Raw genomic sequence first — 13232 nt, forward strand, 5'->3', positions numbered from 1 at the left:
TACCACACCATGCTGACATCTGTTTGTGAGCCACATGAACCCCCTGACCCATTTTACAACAAACTACAAAAGCATAGGCACCGACTCTATGGGCAGCCTTTGAGGTCTCAGAAAATAATATACTGTATGAACAGCAGTTTTCACTGGCTGGTCCGTAATGGAGCCTTTAGATAAAATATTAGTTATTAATAGTTTCTAGGTCTTTACTAAATGGTTGGGGTGAATTTGGTTATAGCCCCCCATCCTGAAACTATCATACGTTACAATTTGTAGATAGAATTAACTCTGTAATCACCAGTGACAGTGTGGTGAACCCTGTAGAGCACTTTTTCTGTGCTAGATTTTCTTGTCTTTATTGTCTTGGGCATCTCTTGCAAATTTCACGGTGCACTTTTAAGATTTCGTTGTTGATTGACATCTGTTAATTAGCTAGAATGTTTTACTACTTTCGATGTAATTTTTATTATTTGTCCTCTGCTATTTACTATGGCACGATTTGTTAACACAGAAGTAGCCCATGGCTGCATTATTTAGTTAGGGTGACCCCTACAGATTTACAGGATTTCAGCACAGCTATTTAATTAGTTTTAGGGCACTAAGGCAAAATAAGAGCTTGAAAGCTTTCATTTTACAATTAATATAAGGATATGAATAATATGAGAAAAAAGGACTCTCTTACAAATTGTAAAAACATGTTATGTTTTAAATCCTGTGTTAAGATCTTTTCAATGAATGCCAATATCTTACCAGTCTAAATGTGATTCCAGCAAATCCTTTATATTATAAGACACACCTGTATTGTAAGCTAAAGAGGATGCTTTTAATAAGAGCCGTGTGAAAGAGCAAATATCACATCTTGAAATTTGTCTTGAGGATAATTAAGGAATGGCGTTTGTTACACGACTGCATATGTTCAGCCAAAATAAAAGCAGACTCAGTGGCAATGTTCCACTGTCTACGAAATCTGAACAGTCAGATGGTGCCAAAACATCATTTCAACTGTTTTCTTACATTGTAATCGGATACCTTCATATTGTACAGATTTAACCTTTCTGTCAGATCCACAGTTGATTCAAATTTTACAACATCTGTAACAGTCCCTTTATAATTCATCCTGTAGGTGAGCACTTAACCTCTGGCAGCACTTAATAGTCATGTTAAAGACTATTAGTTATAAGTTAGCAGAAGAACGTTATTTTACCAAACAGTCAATTCAGTTTCACTGAACTGAAAAGACAATTAAAAGACATACAAATACCAAAGTGTACAAAGGTGAGATAAAAATCTGACAGTGAAGTGGCTATAAACAACAGAGAAATGTATTGGGAGTAACTGAAATTATAACAGCACTAACATAAGCTTTCAGATAGATAAGTATATTTCAGTCAGGTACATGAGACACACACATTACTGCTAAACTGTACTGAATTTCATAGTAACAAACCCATTATTCCCCACTGTGATTATGAAGAACAGAAAGAATTCTTAAAGCAACTGGACTGTAAGCAGAAGCACATGTCTTAGGGTATGTTGCTGCACTTTGCAAGCAATCATGTATACGATCAATGCCTTCCACACCATATCGCAGAGTGTGTTTTTACGATTTCAGCAGCGTCTGAAGTAGCACTACTGCAATTTAAAAAAAAAACTTCTGCATGCCTTTGCAAGTTACAGTATGTTTTATATTTTGTAATTTGCGTCTCTCACACACAAAGCGTTATCAGTTTCCTCTCCACTGTGGTAAGCACAAGATATCAGTTCCATGAAAAATGGGATTGGAATTGAACAGACATGACTTTGAGCTGTTCCACTTCATAAAAAGAAAAGGGATGGCAACTGTCTGCTTTGTGGATAAACAAGCACTTCCCTACAGACTTTTATACTCAACATCTGCCAAAATCAGCACAGTTACAAATACGACAGAAAAGGTGAGAGCTATAGGTTCAGAAGACAAATGAAAGAAGGGCGAGAGAGAGAATGAAGGAGAGGTTACCTAGCAGGGTATGGTATTTAAGCTGCAGGCAGGGAAGAATATTCAAGTCACTTCAATTATCCTCCAACTGTGATCTCCCACATGCAGATTACCTAAAACATATATAAATATTCTAATCATCGCTGGCCTTATAAATATAAATGTAAATGATTTTATTTTGCCGGTGGAGCCTGGTCTTATCAGCCAATCAGACACGAGGCCTGTACTGTGCCCCTCTGGCCTCCTGTGGGGCTGCCCCATTTTCTCAGCATGTTGGGCACACAGCAGGGATCTTCAGTTACGGAACGTCAGGTTCTCAGTTAATACAACACTTATCAATAACCATTCTCCTTGCTAATGGGCTATTTACTCGGAGCGGGGCCAAGAGAGACCAGCAGGGATCACGTCAGAGCCAAGGATGGTCTCCCCTATATACTGTTGGCCTTCATATTCTCCCCATTTCAAACTTCTCAGAGCACACCTGTCTGCTTGTCCCTCTCTCTCTCCGACAGCAAAGCATGCTTTGTAGTATTGATACCTCATAGGGCCAAGGCTTGCCTGATATTCTCCATTGGTTATTTTGAGATAAAGAGCGCAGAGCATTTTTTAAGTCTGTGCCAACAAAGGCGACCTGTAGAATGACTCACAATCACAAGTCTGAAGTCTACATCTGGCATCATAAACCTACACAGCTGGGCACTTGGGTTTTTCACAGCTTATTCATGGAAAGAGTCAATGTCCAGAATAGAAATATACTGAATGTCCTACCAGTAGTAGGACACCAATCAGAGAACCTACAGAGAACGTATCTCAGCTACTACTTTAATTCTGTTGAGCGAACACAACCTTTTTAGGATTTTCCACAGCAGTCACTATCACTGGAAGTCAGGTAGTGTCGGGGTTTTAGTATGGAGATCAGAACAATAGATAACACTGTAAGTACACACGATACGCAGATCAGGTATGTGAAAGCAATAAAGCTATGATGGAGCTTTGCACCTCACATACAATGCCACTCAATGGTCACAGGCTGAATCAGGTCTAGTATCTGTAATGGGTGACAAAAAGTGAAAAGGTGACCGCATATCCTTTTGTGAAGGCCTCTTTCAAACTGCTGTCAAGAGAGCATTCTCTCTCTCTCGCTTTCTCCTTACTCTCTTACTTTCTGATGAGCCAGGTCCTCAGTCCCCCAATAAAATCCCATTAGCTCTTAATGAAGTCGGGCTCCCAGCCTCTCGGCCTCACCTCATTTAGCACGATTGTCTGGCGGCCATTAGCAGGAAGGCAATTACAGCCGAGCGGCGAGAGTAATTGGAAACGCCGGCAGGGACTCCTGGAAACGGGAATAAATAAAAAATTTTCAAACTAATAAGCTTCCATTGAGATTGTGTGTGTGTGTGTGGGGGGGGGGGTTCTGTGCTAAATCAACATAATTAGAATTGTGCTTGGTGAAATAAAAGTTGGAGGGGTGGGTGCAGAGAGAGACTGCGAACTGAAACTGCAGTGTACGTACAGTAAAGGTCATCGCTGTGGGCCGTTTGACTGTCTGCAGTCCCATGGACGACCGGGGTCTATAAAAAGGTGCAAGTGTAGAGCAAAAGAGCTTGAGAACAATATGAGAGCCAACAGTGCCTGCTAGTCTTCACACCTGCCGGACGGGCTCTACACACGGTGGAGTCCTGGGGGAAACGGTCAAGTTCAAACTTAACTCAAGCTTAGCAGGTGTCCTTTCAAATCGCCATGTTAAAACAAACAAACAAAAACAAAACAAATGAGGCTCTGAAATGCACCAGGATAAAAACATTTTTTTTTTATTGAAGGTATTTTCAATACCAAATCGGTGCATTTACTTTTGGAATTAACACTTTTTTTCTGACAGTGTGGCCGGAAAACCCATTAGCTATTCTATATTTAAGGAATGGAAAATACTCCATTCTCACAATATAAAATTCAGAAAAGAATTCCAGCAGGAAAGCGGAGTACCACTACAATAGAAATAGATCAGCATAATTATTACAGGCACATTTACTTAATTAACATTGACCTAATAACTGGAAATTCTGCTCTTCACACACTTAAAGGGATTATGAAGATGTGAAATGTGCGTACTCACCCATCACACTATATTGTCTTGTTCTATGTTCTGAAGGTAATATGATGTATAGGCCTGACAACCTTTGTGAAAATAACAATCTTTAACATTTCCTGAAGGTTATGGCCACAGTATGAAAAGCACTGTCCTAATAAAACCTTTAAAAAAATTATAGAGACCTCATATTCCAGCACTTCGTGGTTAAATCAGTAAAACAGTAGGGTTTTTCCATCAAAACCGACAATTAAGCTTAGATAGACTGAGCAAAGCCGAAACTTATCAATGTCTGTGAAAGGGAGAGATGAAAAGAGATAACAGCAAAAGCAATAAAATGGAATTTAGTTCTGTTGAAGCTAATTAAGGTTATATCTTGGAAACGGACACATAAAACTATGTTGTATGCTAATACCCTGCACTGCTTGAATCTGTTTGTCAAGCAAAGTCATATTCGCTGCAGAACAAACCCAAGAAGTCAAACAGCGTCTGCACTAGATATAATAAGCCCGGGACGCAGAGAACAAAAAGCGCACACATGGTCAACTGCTAACCCCGGAGGACGGAGGTTGTGTTCGAAATCTCTTTGTTCCCGGGCGAGACGAGTTTCGCTCACGCCCCCTGCCGACACGGCCCCGCTCGAACACCGCGGCTCGATTCTCTCTGGCCTTCGCTTCTTCTTGCTAGATCCCCCACTTTCCAGCTTGGGAGCAACTGTTTCCAGGACATGTGTGAAAGGAGGAATTGCTGCCCCCCCGGGGGGGCCACGCGCTTTGAAAGCCGACCCGCTTACGCCCTCCGGGACGGCGAGGGCCGGGAGAGGGATGGTGCCAGGCGGCCTGTCAGCTCCCCTCGCTCCTCGCCTCCCTAAGCCCTGCGACAGGTGGCAGAAATCTGATCGGCCGTAGCCGTGTCGGGGGGGGCGCTCGGAGACCACTGGGCGGCTTTCCCAGAGCCCCACGGGGAGGCGAAGGTCCGAGGAGTTGGGAATAGAGGGAAGAAGGAGAAAGGCAGGGGATGGGACACTGGCGGCAGGCCCGAGGCTGGCACCGCGTGTGCCCCCACAGGGGCAGTGAAACCAGAGAGAGGTCACCTCCCACAATAACACCCGGGGCTCCAGAGGGCAATAACAGGAGCAGGGCCGTCACTGCTGTCCGCACAGCGCTCACACTCAGAGTAGCGTGGCGACGCAGTGAGACGTGAACCCCGCGCACTCTTCACAGGCAACCCCATATAGACTCTGCTTACGCACGCAAGATACTGCACTTCGTTTTAGGTCATGAAAGGAATTCAGGGGTCTGTTTTGTTTTGTTTTGTTTGACACCATGTTTGAGCCTTGACAATGGCGCGCGCCTGCTCGCTTGCCCTTGAACGTGGCTTGCGATACGCAAGTCAGAGAACCTTCCCGTCGCTTTCCCCGAACGGGGGGGATCTGTGAAACTGCGTAGATTGCCACGATCTTACGGGTGTTTGTTCGGAAATGTTATAGCTTCCCCTTAGCCAGATGGTGCTCATAGAGTGCTGCACACACAAAAAAACGGGAATTTTTAGAATCTCATATAAATAAGGACAGCTGTTGTATCCATCCATTAATGATCAAAGGAACTGTACAAAAGGCTGCGTTAGGGTACAGAAATTGTGCAGTAAAAATGTTATGGTAAAATTTGCACCCACAGAATATGGCCAAAAAATACAAAGAGTCCAGATTTTCTTCCATTTGATTATGTCGGGTTGCTTTTATACATCTTTATGCAACATTTTCTTCTGAAGTTAAGACCATCTATTTTAGCATATACCTTCCTGAAATTATCATCAGCTGACAGGGACACCACTGTCCGTTTCAGTCAGATACAGAATCCCTGGGCAGAAGACGGCATGATCGGTATCAGGATTTCAGGACCTGGATAGGAACACTGTCTCACAGCTGCTGGGGAGCGGGCTTATCAGAGAGGTCACAGTTTATGTCGCCTCATCGGAAACCTTAAGGCAAACACAGAGGAGATAGGAGGAGATTCTGAGAGCCTAAACCGGTAGGAGCTCTCGCCCAAGTGTGGTCAAGCCTGGGGCTTGTCACTAGCCAACTGTGACCAGCATTCCCCATGCAGCAGTGCACAATAGGCAGGGCGTGGCCGAGGGTGGGGCAGAGAGTGAGACAGGGCTTTAAGCAAATGTAGCAGCTCTGCCCTCATTGGAGCCGATCTTCCAGTACAGGCGCGCACTGCCCGTGACGAGAGCCTTGGTGGCCGGGTGTGTCATGGAAGACTGCCTGTGCTTCATCTTCCTCATTTTCCCTCGTGCAGTCACGAAGTTCACGGCCATGAGCCGAGACATGTGAGACGTGCCACTGGAAACTCCAAAATCAGGTGGGTTTAACAAGATAAGCAACGATTCTAATGTTACAACAATGACGGGGCTGATAGGAATGGATGGCAGCAACAGAGACAACATTAGATGTACAAATCGGGGAGAGGGGAAAAGAGGAAGTGAGGGAACCGGATTGCAGACCGGTATCCAGGAAACAGAGGAGCAGGAGGCTTGAGGTGGGCTGTGCCCTCTCCTCAATCAGTCCTCCCTAAGGTTTCAGAATGAAAATGTTTATTTGTCTAAAAAGATCTACAAACAATCACTTCACTCAACAGGAGAGAGGGTCTCCAGCCGGGAGGAGATTTAATTAGCAAAAATCTCGTTAGGGCTAACGAAATTATCCGTAAAACAATACTCCGCAGGGCTCAAGGGTAAGCAGGAGGTGGCAGCGATTAAGCTAGCGAAGACATTTAGGCAGTCACTTCACCTCTGCTGGGAAGGAAATGGAATACCCAGCTGCTTCCTCACTCAATTAGGGACCCTGCTTCTCTTGTGTGTGCTGCACCCCTTGCTTTCTACCCATCAGAACCACACTATACCCCCTTACACAGCCAAACATCATCTTTCACTCATCATCTTTCTCTGCCAAGCTCTCTCCTGCTCACGCGACCCAGACGGCAGCCACACTGTCTCCTGTGCAATTCGATTCTTATGGAAAACACAAGATTAATTTCATGAGGACGAAGTGGGAGAATCAATCATGTAGGTACTGTATAATTAAAAAAAAAGCAAAGCATTATAAAAATAACAAACCATGTCTTGAAAAAAGAATATGAGAATGAACTTCATCAACGGCTCTGGGGGGGGGGGGAATATTCTCACGCTATCGCAGTCTATTTGATGATAAACCAAAACAGACAGATTCTCATATATTTAATTGTCCTGTATGTACAGTATTTTGGTTACATGGCTATGCTGTATGCTTTAATAGAGTTCCACCGTGAAGTCTCTTAAGTTATCTAGAACATCTCGCTTTGCTGCCATGCCTCCAGGGCAGTCGCTGTTGGACCAAAACACCACACAACACTTGGTGTGGTCTGCACACATCCAGAAAATCCCAAAGAAATAACCTGGGAATGCAGTAAAGGATCTCTCTTGGGTGGCAGACTGAACAAGCCAAAACCCTCGCTTGGCTTGCAAAGATTCAGCTGAGGTAGAACTGTATTGTAGCTACACTACCTACCTATCAAATGTACTGCAAGCAATGTGTGTTTTAAAAATAGATCAGAGTATAATTTCTGAAACCTGTTAGCCATGCAATAAAATCATGAAATAACGCCTTGCTGCTATTACTGCAATCAATTCCATTGTATTAGCAACAGGAGAAAAATATAATTTATATTAATTGTAATTACTTACTATATGCGCAATTATTATTTAATATAGTCATTAATAATTCCTTATAGTGCAGCACCTACCTCGGTGGCAGGCTGCGGCCTTCAGGATCAGGTAGGTGTAGGTAGCCGTAATTACTTTACCAGTTGAAATAAGGGGGGATTCTGGGAAGGCCAAACTGGACAAGCCCATAGTGGAATTAAGAAGGGACCCGTCCTCTTTCCAAATGTACCACAAAAACTTTAATGACTTTAATGACTGGTCCCGTGAAGCCAGCAATTAGCTGATTCAGATTGTTACAAACTCAGCTGGACTAAAAAAACCTGTAGACGCTCCAGATCTCCAGGACCACAATGGGGGATCCCAGACACAGTGCAATAATGTAGTTTGAAGACTTACAAATGGGTTGTCCTCAGCAACAAGGCGTTTTTCTAATGAGGTTTTCTTCTGTTCACGGTTGCCGTTTTCCCTTCTTGATAAAACAGAGCCTGCAAAAGAACAAACAGATCCAAGATAAGCTTTTTTTTTATGTTGACAGAGAAACAATGCTATTTTCACCAGGCAGTCGAATGTTATCTCATCTGTGCCTTCGAACATGCAACCGTATTTTTTTTTCATACACGAAGACACAAATATAAGCAAATAATATCGGCTATGCTGTCTCCTTTCAGCCCGCTCCTGTTAATTTTTTTTTTCCTCGAACATTTTCCATGCCTGGTTATGGGTATATTGATTCCAATGACCAAATCAAGAATTCCCACCACTCTACATAGGCATAACCTCTGTAGCAACCATTATTAATTTATTTGACTAATGTTTTGATCTAAAGCAATTTACATTACCAGTATCCAGTCATTTGCCAGGGCATGCTTACAGAAACAATCTTATGGAAGAACAGTACCTTGCTCAAGGTTACAACACCTGGGATCTGAACCAACAAACCACTGTCTAGAAGAAACTTAACAATATCACACAATCTTTTATTTAACCACATACGTCAGTTGAAAACAAACAGTTCTTTACAATGACAACCTGGAGACTAATTAATAATAAACGAATGATCTAATTAAACAGCAGGACATAACTCCTGTGGGCTTGAGGACACCCCCAGTATGATAAAGCAGGTTGCCAAGAGTAGCACAGGGGCTGGGTGCTCTCTGAGAAGGGCTACTGGGGCATCAACACCTAGTGCAGAATAACACACAGCGCCTTCATATTGCAGACTGCATGGCTCACTGAGGGTATGTAGGCGCTTTAGGGGTGTTTCTTAGGTTCCTCGCAATCATGAAAAAAAAAAAGGATTTCAACAAATCATAATCAAATCCTTCCAGCAGCCCCCCAGCTCCCTGAGACAGGCTAGTCTTCCTGTTGATGTCAAAATAAATTACGGCTGGATACATGAGGGCTGCTGCCCCCAGGGGACAGGAGGGCTAATCACTCTGCTCCTAACAAACCACAGAGGAAGCATTAGCATTCCTGAAGCACCAACCTACCACATAGCGCCGCTGAGCCCATTCGCCCGGCCTCTTCAAAAACAACAGCCTCGCTCCTCAGAAGGGAGTGAACGGCTCTTCAGAGTCCCCATAGTGACATAACCCGAGCTGGCTTTCATGTTCCCCTCACGGGTTCACAGAGGGGAACTTTCAAGCAATTAGACCGCGTTTCGCCTTCGCGTTCAGGGTTTTAACGCGAGATAACAACATCTGCATTTAGAAAAAGTCACAGACGTCAGTAGTATCTCATGTCAAAAAAAGTGTTGCGGGAGATTCGTTATGAAATCATCATTCTAAATTCTTTTTTTTTTGCTCAAGAAGTTTTAAGAATACCTTGAGCTAAAATCTGGATTGTGAAAACTGTCAGGTATTGTTCTGTGGGCCCTCGCACCTATAGCTTTCTTTGATATCTTCAATACCCACTGAAGGAAGTGTCTGATTTAAACTATGGTTAAGCTGTACAGTTTTTGTTTTAGAGTTGACATATATTCAAGCCGTGTTTCCTGTCTGTATGATTCTCCAAAGTGGGGTAGTTTAGGAGGGATCCACATGGATCCATGCTTACCTAGAGAATGTAAATTCTTCAGATTTGAACAAAAAAGCCCTGGATTGTATTGAAGGCAGAGATGTGACCTCTATGCATATGGATAGGGTTGTTGTACAATCTGACCAAGAGCTCAGTCATTATTATGTGTCATTATAGTTTAATCACTTTTTGTTGCTTTCACTTTGCTGCTGCCTTATTTACCCAGTACCATGTAAGGAACTGCACTCAACACACCCTGATCAGATTCCTGGGATTAGGTCTCTTATATGACTGTACCCTTGTGCTTGTTGCATTTTGTCTCTTCTTCCTACAGTATTGAAGTTATCAACTCCTCGATAATGTTTCTTTTTCTCTCTCTCCCAAAGAAATATGTTTTACCTAATAGCTGCAGATGTCTGTATTGTATTCAATCTCGAAGAAACCCGATCTGACACTATAGATCAAAAAATAAAGCAGGACAGTATGTCTGCTTACTGTATTAATGGCATGCTATCAAATCCTCTCTCCTCTCCAAATTGAATTTACTGCTGATAACATTTTCTGATGTTCTAGTATTGTCCTATTAAACCCAGAATAAATTCTAAATATTGAGTTTCAGACCATGCTTAAATATCCTTTTTTCACAGAGCATATATGTTAGGGAATTCCAGATTAGTAAGGGACATGGGGAAAAACACAACATATGACCAGGGAACAATTTTATTCCTGTGGAATTAATTGCCCTTTATTCTTCAGAAAACATAGTACAATAATAATAGTATATACAGTATATATAATATTACACAGGGAAGTCAATTAAAATATTACTGGCGTACATTTTGCCTCACTGTGCAGAGCAGCTACAGTAATAAAAATGGCCGTAATACTAAATGTACTATCCTTTATTTATAGCCAAAAAATAGTGACAGACTGGAAAAGTGCTATAATTGCCCGTAGGCCTTCAAAAAAATGTAAAGTCTGTTTTAATAACCTCCAAACCATATCAGTTTGTACTCCTCTAGTTTTTAGTTTGTTTCCCGTGCTTTTGTGGTCCAACGCACCACAGATTATTTTTATTACTTCACAGAGCTCAATTTTCAGCCATGCAAATCTAAATTACGAGAGGCTAATTTTAATGCAATGTGGATGACTTGACAGGGATCTTGTGCCTCAGTTTAATTAGCACCTTCTAAGTGTGAAATGAATGTCAATTCAGGTAAGGCTGCAAACTTACACGCCATGGGGATTCTCTTGAATCCTTCAATCAATAAACGTGAGATTTAGTTTATAACATTAGCAGATCGAACAGAACATGGTGGAATACATCACAATACTTACAAACCGAGCATAACTGCGCTCATTTACTGAGACCGAGGTAAAGGAGTTTGGCATGGTGAGAAAACAAAGGCAGACCCGAACTTTCAAAGCCACCGCCGTTGCTAAATATACCGCGCACAAATAAAACACAAACATCCCTCAGAGGACCAATCGGCACAAAGCTCCATTCTGCTGACGTGGGTCAAGGTCGAGAAAATAGGAGCGCTGAGACTCATTTCCCATAATCCCCTGCCAACGATAGCCCCCCTGCTGCCCAAATTCTGCCATAAAAACAGCTGCTGTGAGGTTTCAGGCTTCATGTTGCTATGACAACTGCAGGCTGATTCTTATTCATAGCCTTTCTGTTCTAATAAAGTAAGTGACATTATGCTATAATTTAATTTCCATAAAACAGAAGTACAGAGGGATAGGCTTTGGAGTCAAAATGCGAGGCTCAAAAGCGGGGTAATTAATTTCCTATTTGAGGTAAACTCTGTAACCCACACACTCCCGCATAAGAACAGGAACATACCATCCCTTAAATGGACAGAAATGTGTATTTTCTGGCAGTACAACACTTACAGTTCACATTTGCAGTTAACATCTCGGTGTAAAACAAAATATTTGCGGATATGATCAACAGCAATGAATCATAATTCCGACCACTTCAGTTTTTTCCCCAGAGGGAATTCTGCAATTTGCAATTGAAAGATAGCAGATTATTCAGAAAGGAGTGAGACACAGACCACAGGAAGAACTCTAGAGTTATTTTGGCATTATTTATTAATGAGGCTGACACGCCTATCCAAAACGACTCACAACTGCACACCTGCATGTATTTTACTGGAGAAATCTCAGTGAAGGGTCTTGCTCAAGGGTCTAACAGCACCGTCCCACCTAGGACTGGAGCTCCGTCTTCCACTTGACGTTCCAAAGCCTTCCTGCTGCCTAAAGTACAAGGGCAGATCTATTGGGCTAAAATTGATTCCACCATGTCAGAGTTACAACAACATTATTATTCTTTAGCGCAAACGTACAAAAAATGTGAATGATTCTGTTATTAAGAAGGAAAGCAGAACTATCTCGCAAACTTATTTCAGATGCTGCAGCAAACAACAAGAATTCCTCCAAGGCAACCAGGAGCCATTGAATATCACAAGGCAAGAAAATCCATCTACATGATCAACCTTTTGGCAGAGGCGTCAGGTTCGCTCTTAAATTAATCTTGCTTGTGGGAGCACAGATACGTACTGTACATCAATCTAGTGTTGTGAGACACACAAACTGCCAGACACGAAATAAAACTTTCAAGTGACAGATAAGGATTTCCAATGCTGACAGAAAATAATACTGAAGTGTGAAAATGTAAAAACTAGATATAAAAAAAATGGAAATGAACAAAAACCAAGCAATGATACTGGACATTTAGATACAGAAAATAAACAGGTTTCGACTCAAATGAAAAGAAACAATAGTTACTGTACATGAAGCAGCTGCCACTCCAGAGAGATGAACTCATGGTTGGGAGCATTAGAGTAAGAGCTGTGCAAACTGAGTACAAAATAACCACGTGACTGTTAACCAAGTGGTAAAACATGATTCTGAATTACTGCAGCGGTCCTTAAAAACGCTTTCTTCTTTAGAAGGCTTGCACCCTAATGTTTCAAAGGGTAAATGCACTCAGGAGGATAAGAAATACCCTCAAACTAAAAGGAAACAGAAAAGCTGTGGTGGATTATGAATCAAAGTGAATTGTTATAAATTCAGAGCGCTCCAGAAAACCTTGGCTACCTTTTCCCCTTTTTATTGTTTAAGAGATCGAATTGGTTTATGTCGGGGTTTTTTAGTTTAATTCAATTTGTTAAACAAATAATTATATTTTAACAATAAAAAGGACAGAAATTATTGATGAAATGTATATACAGGACTATATCTACTGTCAGTCTGACATACAGTACACTTCTATAATGCACAGTACATAATTGTGACAGAACTAACGTTAAATTGCTTCATTTGAATTAACATTTGAATTGTTGCATGTGAGTCTACCACCCCAGACTCCAAGAACAATAGCACAATGGAATTGCATCATTGTCCTAGAGAACAGAACATTCTATTACTGTAAACAGCTTCCTATTA

At 42.0% G+C, this 13232-nt stretch overlaps 1 protein-coding gene across 1 annotated transcript in view; it reads right to left on the reverse strand.

Annotated features, from left to right (window-relative positions):
• pknox2 (pbx/knotted 1 homeobox 2) overlaps positions 1-13232 on the reverse strand; it is a 96560-nt gene that overhangs the window by 62983 nt on the left and 20345 nt on the right. Inside the window, exon 2 of the mRNA XM_006642271.3 lies at positions 8157-8245. The gene's annotated coding sequence lies outside the window, so the exon portion shown is untranslated. The remainder of the gene's footprint in view (positions 1-8156; positions 8246-13232) is intronic.

Source organism: Lepisosteus oculatus, chromosome 23 (assembly GCF_040954835.1).
Source record: "Lepisosteus oculatus isolate fLepOcu1 chromosome 23, fLepOcu1.hap2, whole genome shotgun sequence".
Classification (NCBI taxonomy): domain Eukaryota; kingdom Metazoa; phylum Chordata; class Actinopteri; order Semionotiformes; family Lepisosteidae; genus Lepisosteus; species Lepisosteus oculatus.